This window comes from Oreochromis aureus, linkage group 3, assembly GCF_013358895.1.
Source record: "Oreochromis aureus strain Israel breed Guangdong linkage group 3, ZZ_aureus, whole genome shotgun sequence".
NCBI classification, from domain to species: domain Eukaryota; kingdom Metazoa; phylum Chordata; class Actinopteri; order Cichliformes; family Cichlidae; genus Oreochromis; species Oreochromis aureus.
Genome location: NC_052944.1, coordinates 124,110,035 through 124,128,301, shown reverse-complemented (window position 1 = coordinate 124,128,301; position 18,267 = coordinate 124,110,035). Strand labels below are relative to the sequence as shown.

At 40.1% G+C, this 18,267-nt stretch overlaps 1 long non-coding RNA gene across 1 annotated transcript; it reads right to left on the bottom strand.

The window, feature by feature from the left end:
* Positions 1 to 5,190: 5,190 nt before the first annotated feature.
* Positions 5,191 to 17,167, bottom strand: LOC120438028. The gene is made up of 3 exons (XR_005611604.1): positions 17,111 to 17,167; positions 8,459 to 8,632; positions 5,191 to 5,249 (listed from the first exon to the last, which is right to left on the bottom strand). It is a non-coding gene; the product is annotated as an uncharacterized LOC120438028 (long non-coding RNA).
* Positions 17,168 to 18,267: the final 1,100 nt, after the last annotated feature.

The following is an 18,267-nucleotide window of genomic DNA, read 5'->3' as shown; positions in this document are numbered from 1 at the left end:
ATACATAAGTAGATAACATTTAAAACAAATACAATATCCTGTGCAAACATGTGAAAAATATACAATAACAGATCAATTAAGAGCGACATTAAAAAAATCAAACTGAGGAAAAGAGTTATTCGCTTGTTCCTTTAAGATGGACTTAAACTCCCCTGAGGTAACCAATTCTGATAATTTCAGATTCTTCCAGGAAACAGGGGCAGCATATTTAAAAGCCTTTTTCCTATTTCTGTTCTGATTTTTGGGACAATCAGTTGTATAATATTGTGAGAATGAAGGCTGTATTGGTTGTAGTTTTTACACATATAAACACATATATAAGAGGGAACCAGCACCAGGAGAGATTTAGACATAAAGACCAACCAATGGGAAAGTCCGTGAATGTACAAAGATGTACACCGCCACCCCAACCACCACCTAACACACATCCTCCAACCACACACACCCATATTTTATTTTCAAACTCCCATGCAGTTTATTTCACACCTCAAACCTTTAGTAAACAATGAAACAAATAAAAGTAAACTGCAATAGGTTGCAGGTAGCAATAAAATAAACTACTAACTCTTTTACGCTATGTCCACACCTACACGGGTATTTTTGAAAATGCAGCTGTTTCTATGTGTTACGGCCTTTCGTCCACACGTAAACGGCATTTAGAATCACCGAAAACTGAGATTTCTTAAAACTCCTTTGTTGCGTTTATGTGTGGACAAGGAAGAGGAGTTTGTCACGCAGCGTCAAAGGTATGTGCCTTTTTTCACTTCACGCTGTGCGCCACGTTATTGTTTACATGAGATGAATTGCAGAATGGCAGATAGAGACAAAATACAGTTAATCTTACTATCTTCAGTTTCTACACCCTTACATATACACACGCAGTAACTGTCCCTCCATTTAAAAAGGCAGAGGCGCCACGGTGTAATTATTTTACATGTAGTTGTTTTTTTTCCTGTGTAACAATATTCAACATTGCTATTAATACATTTTTCAAAAAAATGTCTGTCTGTGCAAAATGGGTTTAAAAACATAAACAACTGTGGGATACTGTTAGTCCTTGATTTGAACGTGGGAACAAATCATGGCAAGATCAGCCTGATATTATTTGTATCACGCTGTAACTTTACTGTATACAGAGCTAACATCTCCAAAATGTCAGGAGTAGTTAGTCATTACAAGAAGTGTTGATGAACTAAAAATCAAAAATGTGGGATACTGTTTGTCCGTGATTTAAACAGCCCAGCGCTGCTCCCAACGAAGGGGAAACCAATTCTGGTAGGGGAGACCTACCTCGGCACTTGTGCAGGTGAAGCCAAAGGGAAGATATGCTTCACCATATTTTCTACTCTTTGGCTTAGAATGAAGTTGGTTTGGAAACATAATTAGCAATGCTTCATCTCCTGCTTTGCGTTTGTGTGGGAGCCCTGTCAAAAACTTGCCCATTAGCAGTGTCCAAGCGTTCTTTTTTTTTATTATTCTTTTTTTTAAATTCATACCACGCCCCCCCTGCAATGGCTCGCCCCCAACTTTGGGAACCTCTGCCATAATCCAATGAAGGTAAAAAAAAAAGTTGCATGAATCAAGTGTTTTCTCACTTAGAGGGAGAAACAAGATCGATTTCTAAAAAGGTAACATAGTTTTAGTTTCAACTTAGACACAAGCCTTTGAATGTGAGTTTTAAATGACAAATTGACAAATTCTGATCTATAATGATGCCTAGATACTTGTAAGAGGTGACCATTACAACTTCTGCTCCTTGAATAGTTTTAATGTTAGGAGACTTAGATAACAGCTCTTTGCCATTTGAGGATAACATGAACTTGGATTTCTCTGGATTTAACACTGACTTAAGTTGAGTTAAATGGGACTGAACAACATCAAAGGCAGACTGCAGGGTTTGGGCTACTGAAGAAGATGAACAATAGATTATCGTATTCTCAGCATAAAGATGTAATTGATTATTTTATAAATTATCACAAAGAGAGTATATTTTGTGACTCCCCAAAAGTTGATTCTGTTCATCTGGACGTAACGTTTTCAGTGGGAGAAACGTTTCGTCATCATCCAAGTGACTTCTTCAATCTCAGCTGACTGCAGGTTTCCCCAATCTTATAAACAGTATATTGACCATGTGACCATGACAATTCTTCAGTTTCAGTTGCTTCAATCAGGAGGAAGTAATTCATATTATTATTATTATTATTATTATTATTATTATTATTATTATTATTATTATTATTCTTTCCAATAACACCACATATTAAAAGACAAATGTGAAATTTCTTGCTACTGCCTTGAAACAGTAAATTGATTAAACACTGAAGGGAACTGAATGTAAATGGTAAATGGTAAATAGCCTGTATTTGTATACCGCTTTACTAGTCCCTAAGGACCCCAAAGCGCTTTACACATCCAGTCATCCACCCATTCACACACTGGTGATGGCAGCTACATTGTATCCACAGCCACCCTGGGGCGCACTGACAGACTTTAAATCTTTGAGATTCACTGTTTTCCAGTTTTCTCTCATTTTTAAATTGCACATAATGCATGTGTTGTATTACTTGATACAGTTTAAAATTTTCTGTATGTTTCATACCCTTCAAATACTCCCTGTTGTCTTTTCTGTCTGTTGTAAGACTCTCTGGAGTAAAAACTACAACTACCTTTAAAAGCCATAACTTGCGGTACTTTTTTCCATTCTTGATCATTCTCTCACATCTTTGTGGAGGAATTTTGGTCTGCCCTTCTTTACAGTGTTACTGTCATTGTTGGTTGTGGCATTCAATTATGCAATTAAGCTTTTTGAAAGTCCTACCACAGCCTTTCAGCTGAGGTTTTATATGCTTTTAACCAGTGTTTCTATTCAGAATGAACGAAAAATGGTTTTGCATTTGTAATTTGTTACATAATGCCAATTACTAACTCAGTGAGTTAGTAATTGGCATTACCAACGAGGCCGAGTGTGTCCGCCAGTCTGAGCTATGTTTGTGTTTGGGTACTTATAGGCATGAGCTTTGGTTGATTTGATAAGTAACTGAGGCTGAGACCACAGGGATTGTTGGGTTTCATTTCTGTACTGAACAGTCATTTAAGATTAGCTAGTAATATTATAATTATTATATTAATTATATTTATCATGATTAATTATTACAGCAGTGAGTTTGAACTCTCAAATCAAATCACTTTTATTGTCACAAATCTTCCCTCAAAGACAAGTTTTTTTTTTTGTATGAACAGTGCTTTATAAATAAAGATTGATTGAAGTATCTTTTACAGTGTATACATAGATGTATCATATATAAGAGACAAATATTGTTCATTTAATTTTTGGCATTACTAAATTTGGCTCAATGCTTACATATATGTGTAAAAAGAAAATGTACGAGCTGTGATAACTGTTTCTGATAGAATGAAGAGTAGACTGATATATTAAATATTCCTTTATTGGGTGAGAAAATCAGACCATGTCATAACTGCTTTAAGTCATACAGAATAGATATCAGAGCCTTAAACAGGCTGACTTCTGCTAAATGGGTCAAACTGGGCAGAAACTATACAAACACATAACATCCTTATAGAATATGATGTAACACTATAGATCAACTTACCTCAGAATATATAAAGCATATAAACAATTACAGCAATATGATGCAACAAACACAGCAGTGCTACTAATCCAAAATACTCAAAGCTTCATAGAACTGAAACAAACATTTATTTTTAGCTCCATTCTGCTGCTGATACATACTTTAGGTTTCTGAATATTAAACTTGTTGCTGCCTTTCATAGTGTGTAACTTGAAGGCCCTGAGTACTTTCTCTCACACTGAAAACACTGGAATGATAAAATTATTTGAACATTACCTAATAAGACTGATTCAGGACAGACAATTAGTTATGTTAAACTTTTCTAGCAGTCCTTCACAAACAGGGAACAGTCTGTCTATTCTCTCCATCTGTCAGCTGCTGCTGGCTCTTCCTCCTCCTCTTCCTCACACACTGCTGAGTTTGTCCTGGTGGATCATCAGGGGTGCAAAGCCTCACAGGTGATGTGCAGCAGTGGGTCCCTCAGTCTGTCCTCACTCTGGACACTTGCAGTCGTCACACATGGAAATCAAATGTGTGATAAGCTGCAGGATTCAAACACAAGTGTAACTTATAAATACATGTTCATACTTTTATTCCACAATCAGAGACAGAGAAAAAGAGAGAGAGTGCAGGACAGACAGACAGGTGACAGTCTCAGGTGTACACACTGCTACAAAACAGCACAAGAGAAGGAGGATTTGGTGTTTGTGTTATTACGAGTGCTAAACAAGAAGAGTTCCAGATGGTACAGTGGACACGTGTGACTCCTGTGATTAAAGTATCTTTCTTTCAGCTTAACGAGTGAACCGTCAGCTCATTCAAACACACGTTAAAGTCCGTTTGACTCGACACCACCGAACAGAGGCAGCAATATAACATAGCTAACATTAACAGTGCAGTGAATCCTGCTTGTGCCGTCATATTCAGGACTGCAAACCGAGCAGCATCACTGACTTTCAGCTTGTTGTGTTTGTGGATATATGACTGACTTTAATTATTCATAAAATCATCACATTCTCTGTAAGATTAAGGCCGACTATTGAACGGCATATATTTTAAAGGCTTTAAAACCAAGCTGACGCTGAAAGTACAAACATCGCTAATGTCACATAACTTTGACGACATATGGCCAACAGTAATGTTTTAATGTTGTTTGTTACTAAACATTTGTACATAAGTAAGTTACATAATATTCTGTACTTACTTTTAAAAGTTTACTCTTTGGCCGCTCCACTTCCACCGTTTTTTTTGGCAAAATTATCCACACCCACTGCCGCGCTATGCATTCTGGGATATGTTGGGACACGAAGTCTACACCGCCACATCCTTAAAATTGAGGGAAATGAAGGATGCATTTGAGGGCCGCATTTCGAGCAGCCTTTCAATTGGGACAGCCTTTGTCGCGTCGCTGTGACGTAATTGGTCTTATAATGCGGCCGGTAAGGCTGCAGACCCTGAATTGGGATACAACCATTCTTTCCATACCTGAGAGTGTCCAGTCTCCAGCCTGGATCCTTCAGTCCAGCCAACAGCAGCTTCATTCCTGAGTCTCCTGGATGATTGTAGCTCATATCCAGCTCTCTCAGATGAGAGGGGTTGTTGCTCAGAGCTGAGGCCAGAGAAGTACAGCCTTCCTCTCTGATCAGACAGCCTGACAGACTGCAGACACACAAAACAACAATCCATCTGTGAACACTTCACTGAAGACTTTCATTACTTCTTCATTTATTTATTTTATTGGAGATACAATGTTATCCACCCGTTACAGTGGCTTGCAAAAGTATTTGGCCCCCTTGAACTTTTTCACATTTTGTCACATTACAGCCTTAAATATGAATCAGTTATATTGGAATTCCACGTGAAAGACCAATACAAAGTGGTGTACACGTGAGAAGTGGAACGAAAATCATACATGATTCCTAACATGTTTTTTACAAATAAATAACTGAAAAGTGGGGTGTGTGTAATTATTCAGCCCCCTGAGTCAATACTTTGTAGAACCACCTTTTGCTGCAATGACAGCTGCCAGTCTTTTAGGGTATGTCTCTACCAGCTTTGCACATCTAGAGACTGAAATTCTTGCCCATTCTTCTTTGCAAAACAGCTCCAGCTCAGTCAGATTAGATGGACAGCGTTTGTGAACAGCAGTTTTCAGATCTTGCCACAGATTCTCGATTGGATTTAGATCTGGACTTTGTTTTCTGCCACACATAGCGTTTTTCATTTTGGCCAAAAAGTTCCATTTTGGTCTCATCTGACCAGAGCACCTTCTTCCACATGTTTGCTGTGTCCCCCACATGGCTTGTGGCAAACTGCAAACGTGACTTCTTATGGTTTTCTGTTAACAATGGCTTTCTTCTTCCCACTCTTGCATAAAGGCCAACTTTGTGCAGTGCACGACTAATAGTTGTCCTATGGACAGATTCCCCCACCTGAGCTGTAGATCTCTGAAGCTCGGCCAGAGTAACCATGGGCCTCTTGGCTGCATTTCTGATCAGTGCTCTCCTTGTTCGGCCTGTGAGTTTAGGTGGACGGCCTTGTCTAGGTTTACAGTTGTGTCATACTCCTTCCATTTCTGAATGATCTCTTGAACAATGCTCCGTGGGATGTTCAAGGCTTGGGAAATCTTTTTGTAGCCTAAGCCTGCTTTAAATTTCTCAATAACTTTATCCCTGACCTGTCTGGTGTACGGTGTACATTTTAGGACATCATCGGTTCTGACCTGACAGTTTTTTTGCCTGATACCTGACGACTTTTTTCCTGAGAACTGAGACCTGACATTTTTTTGTCTGAGACTGAGACCTGACATTTTTTTGTCTGATACCTGAAAACTTTCTTTCCTGAGACCTGACGATGTCCTAAAATGTACACCGTACTGGTGTTTTCCTTGGACGTCATGGTGTTGTTGCTCCCAATATTCTCTCAGACAACCTCTGAGGCCATCAGAGAGCAGCTGTATTTGTACAGACATTAGATTACACACAGGTGCACTCTATTTAGTCATTAGCACTCATTGGGCAATGTCTATGGGAAACTGACTGCACTCAGACCAAGGGGGGCTGAATAATTACGCACACCCCACTTTGCAGTTATTTATTTGTAAAAAATGTTTGGAATCATGTGTGATTTTTGTTCCACTACTCACGTATACCCCACTTTGTATTGGTCTTTCACATGGAATTCCAATGAAACTGATTCATGTTTGTGGCTGTAATGTGACAAAATGTGAAAAAGTTCAAGGGGGCGGAATCCGTTTGCAAGCCACTGTACATCCATTAAGTTCATTTTAGTTTTTTTTTTTCTTAAATGTGACAATTCACACCTGATAATGCCACTTCTGTGATCTTGTTTAATAATACGGGGGGTGGATGTAACTCAGGTGGTAGAACGGTTTATCTACTGATCGGAAGGTTGGTGGTTCGATCCCTGGCTTCCCCAGTCTACATGCCAAATATCCTTGGGCAAGATACTAACCCCAAATTGCTCTCCGATGCATCTATCGGAGTATGAATGTGTGTGTGAATGTCACTTAGAAAAATGTGCTTGAGTGAATGTAAAAGTTGTGTACAGCGCTTTGAGTGCTCAGAAAGAGTAGAAAAGCGCTATATAAGAACCAGCTAATGTTTTGCCAAAGTTTTCTCCTCAACTATCACTGACTTGCATAGAAATTGTATGGTCCCAGGCCAGTCGAGAGATAATCTCTTCAGCATGTCCTGGGTCTGCAGTGGGGCCTCCTCCCAGTAGAACATGCTCAGAACACCTCACTCAGGAGGCATCCTCATCAGATGCCCGAACAACCTCCACTGGCTCCTGTCGATGTGGAGGAGCAGTTGCTCTACTCTACTCAGCCCATCTCAGATGACTGAACTTTTCACCTGATCTCCAAGGGAGAGGCCAGCCACCCTTTGGAGGGAGACCATTTCTGGCGCTTGTGTCCGCATTCTCGTTCTTTTGGCCACTACCCACAGTTTGTGACAATAGGTGAAGGTAGGGCTGTAGATCAACAGATAAATGGAGAGCTTTGCTTTTAGACTCAGCTCTCTCTTTAGAAAGAGGTGCGTTCCACCCGCACTATACACAGTGCAGGTAGAGCACCCGTTTCCCTTCCTGAGTCGCCTGACGGTTTGCCAGAATCTCTTCAAGGCAGTCCGAATGTCTTTTTCCATGGCCTCTCTGAAACTCCTCCCACACCCGAGTTTATGCTTCAGACCCTGTCTGCACCGTGTTCCGCTTGGCCTGATGGTACTGATCAGCTGACTGCAAAGTCCCACAGGCTAACCATGCCTAATAGGATTTCTTCTTCAGCTTGGTGACTCTCTTCACCTCTGGTGTTCACCATTTTGTGGACCACCACAGGGGTAACCACCATGACAGGCACCAACCACCTTGCGGCCGCAGCTCAGTGCAGCAGCTTTGGCAATGGAGATGCTGAACATGGTCCATTTGGACTCAATGTCCCAACTCTCCCTCGGAATGCTGTTGATGGTCTGCTGGAGGTGTGCGTTGAAGGTGTGAGTTGAAGGTCTCGCAGACCTGGGCCTCTGCTAGGCATTCCCAGCACACCCTCACTATACGCCAGGTTTGTCCACCTTCCTCCCCCACAACCGGATCCAACTCCAGCATTGGATCAGGTGGTGTCCTTAGCAATTTAAGGAAATTGGTGTCATGACTAAAAATACAGTAGCCCTACATCTCAGAATTGACCAGTGTATGAAATGACCTTAGTTTTTTTTAATTGTTTTTAATGACAAATGTGAATATGAAATGATTTAGAGAATAATCCAATAATAAAGCAAAAAATAACACATCGGCTGCAAATTATATAAAGATTAGCTATGTGTATAATAATAAAGTATTCAAACCCTGACCTGAGAATTTCCAGTCTACAATGAGGACTTTCCAGTCCTGCAGAAAAAAGCCTCACTCCTGCATCCTCAAGGTCATTGTTACTCATGTCCAGCTCTCTCAGAGTAGAGGACTGGGACTTGAATAATGAGGACAGAACTTCACAACTTCTGTTTGAGAGGTTACAGCCATCCAGTCTGAAAGACAGAATTTTTGTTAATCAAAGTAAATCCCTTTACTTGTTAAACATGTGCATACAACAAAATATATTATCCTTTTTAATTAAAGAAATTAAAATTTAAAGAATACTAACAATTGTTAGTAATAAAAAATAACTTAAAATTCTGTCTAAATTTAAATAAGTGAGGGGCAAAAGATTTCACAATAAATAGTAGTAGTTCAGTACCTTTTGGCATAGGAATACTGTACTGTTGGTCACTTTTCTAATAATAGTATCTGTCACGCTGACCTAGTAGGTGTGGCTGTTACTCTTCTCTTCCTCCTCCTGTCCACTACCTGCTCTGTGCTGCTGCTGATTAGACCTTGTGTGCAATCTATAACTAAGCGCGGCCTGCTGCGCGCCGCTCCGCCAAGTAAGCTGAATTGAGCAATCAAGGGAGGGCGTGCCTAGTAGACCTTAAAATGCATGCAGCAGTCATTTGACCCGGGTGCGACATATTGAGAGGACAGCAAACAAAGCACAATCCACTTTCCACTGTGAGGAAGACTTTGAGCTAGACGGGCTATCGGTAAGCTCTTGGACTCATATTTGCTGCTTATATGTTTGGGAACTATGGAAGCTCAATTGTGGAAATGTATTTATGCTTAAATAGTTACTGCATTTAAGTTTAAAAAATTATATTGATATTAAAATGAATGTTTAAGTTTGAATAAATTGTTTATGTAGATAGTGTTTCCCACATATTTATGTTAATTAATACTAAAAATAGCTACCCCAAATCCTTGGTTAAAGTCTCTATTAAAATATTTGCAAACTTTAAAATGTATACTTTAAAAATCTAATTGTTTATAAAAAGTATAAAATGCAAGGTAGACATATTTTGTGTATTTAAGAACCACAGTTTATTTCATCTTCGTTGTTTGAAATTACTTAGCTCTGTGATTAAAACCCAATGAATGTAAAACTAACTTAAACTGGGTTAAATGATAGTTTAGCTAAAGCTAAATACTTTTGTCTATGTTAAATGCCTTTACTGAAGTGTATATATTTTTGTTATTTTATTTGTATTCTGCAATGCATTTAATTTATCTGAATGATTAACGGAATGGTCTTTATTTTTGTGTTTTAAAGGTTTTCCACCTACCTATCTATCCAGCAAAACAGCTACCTAATAAACTGGTCAAAAAATAAATTGAGTGAAATTCAAAGTCTGGTCTTTTTCAAGTGTGGGCACCTCACAGACAGAACACTTGACAGTATCGGTGATTATAATTTCAACATACAGTAAATCATGTATTGAACTTTCGATCAGGCCAGTTCGATCTTGATCAGCTGGAGCTTAAAGGGCTTGTGTGAATTAGTGTTTTCTAAGTTTCAAACAGTAACGTTATTTACAGAATAGAAAATAAGAATATATAACTACTACTTGCAGATATTACAATAATCTTAAAAATAGAGGGAGAGCAAAAAGATGAGAACATGATGTGCAAAGTACTTGGAAAGGAATCCAGTGTGCATTTTTTTAAAAATATAGTGCAGATGTGCTATCATACAGTATGGCTGTGAAGGTTCTCGATCATCCAGGTCATCGTAGTCTAAGGAGCTTGGAAAGAAAAGTGTCTGGACTTCTTTGAGTTGCTTGAAGCACTTCACCTCTCATCCGAGAAGCTTCTTCAGTTCTAAGGTCAAATGGTGGAGAGTCCCAGATTTAAACCCAGTGGGAGTTTCCCCCCCAAAGAGGGACAAAAGGACCCCCTGATGATCCTCTACTTAATCACATGAGCCAAAGTGTGAAAACGGTGTGAAAACGGGTGTGGGTGAGGACCCACACATGTGTGTGTCCCAAAAGAAGGAACCAAAAGAAGGAACACACACATGTAAAGGAAGTGCTTAAAACATGCAGTTATCCTAATAGGGCATTTATAAAGTCAGCTAAGAGGCACAGAAAAGAAGATCAGACACCAGGTAGAGAGGATAAGAAAGACAGACGCGACAACATTGTCATCCCCTATGTAGCCAGTGTATCAGAGAAACCAGGAGAGTTTTCTCCAAGCATGACATCCGACTGTCTGCCATCTATAATCCAGTTTTGAAATCCCATCCCAGACGCCTTAACGCCCACTCACATCCTGGGCCATCTGATCTCAGGAAATCACATGATAGGGTGGGGCCAGGTTTCACAATGAGCTCACCCGAAACCCTGGCTGATTGTGACCCACACCCGTTTTCACACCTTGGCTCATGTGATTAGGAGAGGATCATTAGGGGGTCCTTTTGTCCCTCTTTGGGGGGATACTCCCACTGGGTTTAAATCTGGGATTCTCCACCATTTGACATTAGGAACTGAAGAAGCTTCTCGGATGAGAGGTGAAACCTCCTTAAGCAACTTAAAGGAGTCCAGACGCTTTTCTTTCCAAGCTCCTTAGACTATCATAAAATAATTGATTGTGGAGTCACCAATGAGGTCATACAGGATTGATCATACTTAAGTAGTCCAACTGTGGAAAAAAGGGAATTACTTTTGTTCTGTCAAGTCTGTGATGGATGGTGGGACGGCTCCTCATTTATCTTCCTTGCCTCCATATCAGTGTTCTACAACACGCACATGTAAACACAGCTTGTCTTTACTGCTTTAACTGTTAAATCAGAAGGCAATATTGAAGTTAACAGGGTTTATGTGAAATAGCAGCTTGGTTACTTTAAACAGTTTGCTTTAGGAGGCTAGCTTCATATAACTCCCTCCCCTGTGGTTGGAAGGGGCGTGTTTCATCTTTTTGCAGCCACAAAGGCCGTTTCTCAATTCTCAAGTACGCAACTACGTACTCGCGTTCTCGGTGAGTACGTACTCGCCGAGAACGCACGGGAGTACGGACTCGCGATATGTACAATTGGAACACCTGCGTACGTGATGATGTCACAGGTCCAGAGTTTTTACTGCCGTCCCCTCTTAATTTAACTGTGAGTAACATGTTATGAAGCTTAACTTTAATCACAGCCAAACCGGTTTACTCAGGAACAAATAAAACACTGAAATAAACCAAACATTAACATTTAGAAGTGATCTAAGTGACTTATATATCATTTTTAACCTCAGTAGTGAAACCTCTATTAATAAAAATAGTGTACATGTACATACGTGTACATACCTTAATAAAAACAAGCAGGTGAGATGTTAGAACCCTTTTATTTTTATTTTAGTGGACACTCAATACTATAGACAGCTGCTGGAGTTTCTTTAACCTGAGTAGTGAGAAGACCGCGAGCGGGGGGGGGGGGGTTGAAAACGATGTGCTGGGAGTCCGTTGTTGAGTTTTGGACGAAATGCATTCTGGGATATTTAGCTGTACCAAGTCCACACCGATGCATGCTCCATAAAACGGGCGGAGCGAGAACACATCCGGGACTTTTTCGCGTTCTCGGCTTGATGCGTACTTCGAATTGGAACAGTACTTGGTCTCCGACTGATGACGTATCACGAGTACACGAGAACGCAAGTACGCACAAGTACGCATATTGAGAAACGCCCAATGATTCAAGTGTTTGCCTTCTCAGGACAGCCATGGAGAGATTAGTGGCTACGTCGCAGCTCCTGTCATGGCTTTCATCACTGTCTTTCTCATCTTTCAGCCAAACAGTGTGAGGAGGATCTATTGGCTGGCACTGCTTAGCCTTACATGCGTTCTTATTTTAAACTTAATCTGGAATTCATTGCAAACTGTTTGTGCAGGATATGAATGAGAAGATTTTGTTTTTCAACAAGAGTCAGTAAAAAACATCTCCAGTGTGATCAAATTTTCATGCCAAACATCCGCAGCTTGGCAGTCTAGACAGCACTATAATGCCCAGACCTAATTCTTTTGAAAACCATATATCTTTCCACAGTTCTCAACTCCATCAGACATCACCGACACACAGAGTTGCGTGAGGCCAGTAGCAGTCTATCTGATTACGATGACTTCTTTGGATCCATGGGGTCAGGAAAGCTGTCAATCCAAATCAATACAGCTCTTTCTGCATCTGGAAAGACTTCTTACGGTGTGTTCACACCGAAAGCAATAGACGCGACCAGAGCGTCAGGTTTACATGTAAAGTCAATGGAGAAGCGCGATGGCGCACGATTGCAGGTCCCGCGACAATTCAGAAGCAGATTTGCGTCGCAAAAACTCGTCAAACTGACACGGGTATGTTAATCAAAGCCGTAGCAAACCACCTGGAGCTCTACGATGCCAGCTGCTGTCTATACCGAGACAGGAATATAAAGGACCTAGCTTGGAGGAAGATATGTGAAGAGATCAGGCAACCTGGTAAGTTCATTCATTTCTCTTTTGAAATTTTTGACTGACCTGGGGAAGCCCCACAAAAGCTAGCAAGCCACACATATTTTCCCACTGATGTACAAATACCTTTCTGCTCTTATGCATGTTGTCGTATAGGAATATATGTTATTGTTTATTAATAAACAGCACACAGTGGTCCCGCTGTTCATCCGTCACTGCCTCACTTTTTCGCAGAGTTTTTTATTGCACAGCACTGATAGCTTTTTACTCGGTTGGATTCCCTTGTGATTACCTTTGCTAAATATCTACAACCAATCTAAATACATCCTGTTTTTGTTTTTTTTCAATGTTCAAAATGAAATTTCAACATTGAATAAAGCAGCCTTCCTTTGTGTTGTTTTGTGCTGTGTTTTACAGGCCCACAGAGGAGGACAGCTCCGAGGTAGACGAGGGACTGGTCCCAGGATGGTCCATCGGCGGTGGAGCTGGCCATCCTGGAGTCCCTGAAGAGGCCACGTCAGTCTCCAACGGAGCATTTCCTCCTCAGCCTTGTTCCTGCTCTGGAGAGCATGCCACCTCAGATGGGAGTATTAGCGAAATTTCAAATTTATAAATTAATTTTTGAAAACATTAAAGCTGTGTTAAATTTGGAAATATTGGACCCTAGTAATCAGTAGTTTTGTGATGAGGCAGCAGGCTCTCCAGGGCAGAAACAATGTTCTTATTTTTCTACTCCTTCTCCCTGAGGCTCTTGCACTCCAAGCTGGGTCTTTTTCATTCCTGTCTCTCTGTAAATAGTTCTATTTTATATATTTATGTTTAATGTTTTTCTGTTTGTAAATTTTAATATTATTTAAAAAAAATTGTAATGACTAATGTCTCAGTTCTACTACACAGCAAATGCTGGCACACGACACATGTAGAATTTATTTCATATTATACTAATGACAAAATATACTAATACAGTGGGATGCAAACGTTTGGGCAACCTTGTTAATAGTCAATAGTTTCCTGCATAAATCGTTGGTTGTTACAATAAAAAAATGTCAGTTAAATATATCATACAGGAGACACACACAGTGATATTTGAGAAGTGAAATGAAGTTTACTGGATTTACAGAAAGTGTGCAATAATTGTTTAAACAAAATCAAGCAGGTGCATAAATTTGGGCACCACAAAAAAAAACAAATGAAATAAATATTTAGTGTATATCAATGTGTGTGTCTCCTATATGATATATGTAACTGACATTTTTTATTGTAACAACCAACGATTTATACAGGAAACTATTGACTATTAACAAGGTTGCCCAAACGTTTGCATCCCAATGTATATAGGAACATAGTGAAGACCAATTATTTAAGAGCATAAAGAGGTGTGTTTATTTTGGAGGCAAGCTCCATTTATTAAGAAAATTTCCCTTGTAGTTGTGAAACATGGATCCTGAGTTGGGGGGTGCCTTCGTCTGGACATGCTTCCCATCCAGAGCTCCGCAGCAGAGAGGGAAGTTCCAGCGCTCCTGGAATCCCTCTGTGATGGACCGCCAGTCTCCAGGCGAAGGCACAGCCATGAAGTCGTCCACTAGATAGTCCCAGATGGCCGTCGCTACCTGGGGGGTGATCTGGCACACCATGGACACACCGACTCTGAAACTGAACGCGATGGTCCTAAAGGAGTACCCGGTGGCAAGGAACCTGGACAAAATTGTTCAAAATTAGTATTATGTGTACTGCAGTTACAAAATACATTATTCAAATTCCAAAAAACTTTTGTGATGTCAGATTTAAATAACAAAACATAAATCTTAGATAAAATTTTGTAATTATAAGGATAATTACATAATATATATTAGATATAATATAAAACAGTCAGTTGTGTTTTGTTTTAACTTTAACATATCATAATTTGATTTGTAGCAACTTTTACCACTACAGTGAGCCAATCACTCATAATTCCTAGACATGTCAATCAGGTAGGAATGAAGTAAGACATTAATAGAAATAAAGAGTTGTAAGTTGACATGTAGCCCTTTCCTTGCTTAAATCATTGTTAATATTTTTGAAAAATTAACCTGTGATAAGACATAATATGCTAGATAGAACCATATAACTAAAGATGAACCAAATTGTTCACAATTTTATCTAGCTCTCAGTTTTAAGAAAGGCTGGATACCCCTGTTATAGAGTCTGACAGCTGCGGGGATTATATACAAGTATTCAACTATACCAGAATTAAACCAGGTGAGTATCACTACAAAGATTAACCCTATCATTGCAAACACTGATAGCATAGCAAAAATCAAATTAAATTGGGACTTGATGAGACCTTTTGAGTATCACTAGAAAAATTATAAACAGTTGTCTGTTTTTCTATCAGTAAACACCAACGGCATTCACTGAAAGCATAGCACATCCATGTTAGCAGTGGATAAACGGATAGTTTAGCATAGGTATTAGCACAGGTATCAATAGGACTACTGTATTAAACACTTTTACTAACCGCAGGCAGATGGACAGACGCTCTGCAGGTGGGATTGAGCGCCTGTAGTTGGTGTCTAGGCGGGCGATTCTGGGACCGACGCGGCACAGCAGGTCCTCAAACTGGGCGAGTGAAAGACAGTGGTACTGCTGAAAGCGGCCGTCATCCAGGCACAGCTCCTGGAGCAAACTTGTGAAACTCACCAAACTGCTCACGCCTCTGGAGGACCTGATGGACCCAGGTATGGTGAGGACGTTCTTTACGCCGCTGCTCTCCACAGTAAATAGAGAAGGGAGACTCTCTCTTCAAATGCTAGCTCAACAGCTGCCATCTTGCAAACATACCGCCTGGCACAACTTCCTCCCGCATGCACGTCAGAATTGCATATCTTGGCGTGCGAATAATTCGCGTTGGACACGTGTTGAAGTGCGAATTTGCTCGCGTCAAGTTAGAGGCGTCTGGCGCGTGTTTGGTCGCGTCTATCGTGTTTGGTGTGAACACACCACTAGTCAGGCAGGACTCCTGTTCACTGCTAAATAGTTACAGCTTCACAGCAAGAACCTTGAGAGCAAACTGCTGCTGAAGCTTAACCGTCACAGAAATGGTGCATTTTTGTAAATATGCAGAAATAGATGCACACCCATACAATTTATGGTAAAGTGAGCTGCCTTGTATGTACATATGTTGACAATGCCTTGTTCTAATTTTTTTTTGAGGCTGCTGTGCCATTTAAGCAAAAATTATTGTAAAATTTATAGCATATCTTGTCACTTTAAATGGTTTGCACAGTTTATATATTTATATTACTTAATATAGATATTGGTTAAAAAAGCTTTATGCTGTGAAAAACAGAAATCTGGAAATTAGAATTGTGCCTTAATTTTCAATGTTTGTGTCTTATTTATTTTTGTTTCTCTGATAGCATATATATATATTAAAAAAATCAATCTGACATTACAACCTAGGGCTGTTCGCTATAACGAATAATATATCAGATGATGATATAAAAACATCTATTGTTTCATATTATGCTATTGTTTGTTTCGTGGTGTTGCAAAATAAACTGTTTATCATTTGACTAATTTACATTCCCAAAAGTAATGGAAAAATGTACCAGTTTAAAAAAGACTTTATTAACAGAAAATTCTATGACACTAGTCTCATATAATGCTTTCTGTTACACAGGAAATCAGTTATCCAACTGCAGATGTATTCACCTAGGAGAGCTTATCCTGCAGCAACACAGAACTAAAATCCACAAAGAGTAGGCTGGCTTAAGTTATTTTTGACTCGATGGACCACCATGTTAACATCTTTTTTAACCAACTAGTTGACTCTGTAGCTGAGCTGGAGAATGTCTAGGATTGTGTCTGTGACAGATTGGGTATGGAAGTGAGATAATCAAATGTCTTTATATTACAATGTAGTCACTTTCACTACCAGGAAGGTTTCACAGCAAACACCATCATTTCTAAAGATATTCATTCATCTTTCAGAACTAATTATTTTCTGTTATGAATATAAAAACAGTAAGAAGATAAAACGAAGGGGACTTCATTCACACACCTGGCACAACTGAGTGCTGACAATCACTTCACTATTCCCAAACCTAAAAAAACATTTATGTTTTAATCAATTATTTAATTACTTTATCTATTTTTAATTGTTTTGACCTAGTGTTTTGTGAATTTGAATCAGCATTTAAAGAAATGAAAGTACAGGCAACATATTTACTTACAGAGCTTTGTTGGAGGCTTTGACCACTGGCAGCAGCCTCAGAAGAGCCTCCTCTGAAGCAGAGTATTTCTTCAGGTCAAACACATCCAGATCTTCTTCTGAGGACAGTAAGATGAAGACCAGAGCTGACCACTGAGCAGGAGACAGTTCATGTGTGGCGAGACTTCCTGATCTCAGGGACTGTTGGATCTCCTCCACTAGAGAACGATCATTCAGTTCATTCAGACAGTGGAACAGATTGATGCTTTTCTCTGCAGACAGATCCTCACTGAGCTTCTCCTTGATGTACTGGACTGTTTCCTGATTGGTCTGTGAGCTACTTCCTGTCTGTGTCAGCAGACCTTGTAGGAGAGTCTGATTGGTCTGCAGTGAAAGACCCAGGAGGAAGCGGAGGAACAAGTCCAGGTGTCCATTTGGACTCTGTAAAGCCTTGTTCACAGCAGTCTGGTAGAAGTGTGTCTCTGCCGATTCTCTAGTTTTAGACGTCTGGGAGATTGTTTGTTGTTCTTGCATCAGATTGTGTCCAGAGTTGATGAAGGTCAGATGGACATGAAGAGCAGCCAGAAACTCCTGAACACTCAGATGGATGAAGCAGAACACCTTGTCCTGGTACAGTCCTCTCTCCTCTTTAAAGATCTGTGTGAACACTCCTGAGTACACTGAGGCTGCTCTGATATCGATGCCACACTCTGTCAGGTCTGATTCATAGAAGATCAGGTTTCCTTTCTGCAGCTGATCAAAAGCCAGTTTTCCCAGAGACTCAATCATCTTCCTGCTCTCTGGACTCCAGTGTGGATCTGTCTCAGCTAATCCATCATACTTGACCTTCTTGACTTTGGCCTGAACCACCAGGAAGTGGATGTACATCTCAGTCAGGGTCTTGGGCAGCTGTTCTCCCTCTCTGGTTTCCAGCACATCCTCCAGAACTGTAGCAGTGATCCAGCAGAAGACTGGGATGTGGCACATGATGTGGAGGCTTCGAGCTTTCTTGATGTGGGAGATGACCTCCCTGGCCTGCATCTTATCTCTGAATCTCTTCCTGAAGTACTCCTCCTTCTGTGGGTCAGTGAACCCTCTGACCTCTGTCACCATGCCAACACAGTCAGGAGGGATCTGATTGGCTGCTGCAGGTCGTGTGGTTATCCAGATGTGAGCAGA